The sequence below is a fragment of the Penaeus monodon genome, chromosome 25 (genome assembly GCF_015228065.2).
Source record: "Penaeus monodon isolate SGIC_2016 chromosome 25, NSTDA_Pmon_1, whole genome shotgun sequence".
In the NCBI taxonomy this organism is placed as follows: Eukaryota; Metazoa; Arthropoda; class Malacostraca; order Decapoda; family Penaeidae; genus Penaeus; species Penaeus monodon.
This window is the reverse complement of record NC_051410.1, coordinates 19193017-19193269: the sequence shown is the minus strand read 5'-3', so window position 1 is coordinate 19193269 and position 253 is coordinate 19193017. Positions and strand designations below refer to the sequence as shown.

Sequence of the window (253 nt, the reverse complement as noted above, 5' to 3'; positions counted from 1 at the left end):
CGTTCGTTTAAGTGTTGAGAAATATACTTATAAAAATAGTAGTTTTAGTTGTAAATATATCAGACACTCAAAAAAAAAAAAAAAAGTGAACATTTGTCGTCTCTTAATCATAATTTTGAGTTGGATTCTGCGATGGAATTTTATTTTCATGAGAATTTTGGAATGCATCAAAAGTGTGAATCTAATCTGCTTTGATAAATGCTGTTCCTTGTTAATGTTTACTTTTTCTCTCTGTTTCGTGTGTGGTTAAGGA

The 253-nt window shown here is 28.9% G+C and overlaps 1 protein-coding gene across 1 annotated transcript in view; it reads left to right on the top strand.

The window, feature by feature from the left end:
- LOC119589104 overlaps positions 1–253 on the top strand; it is a 16188-nt gene that overhangs the window by 9825 nt on the left and 6110 nt on the right. The window lies entirely within an intron of this gene.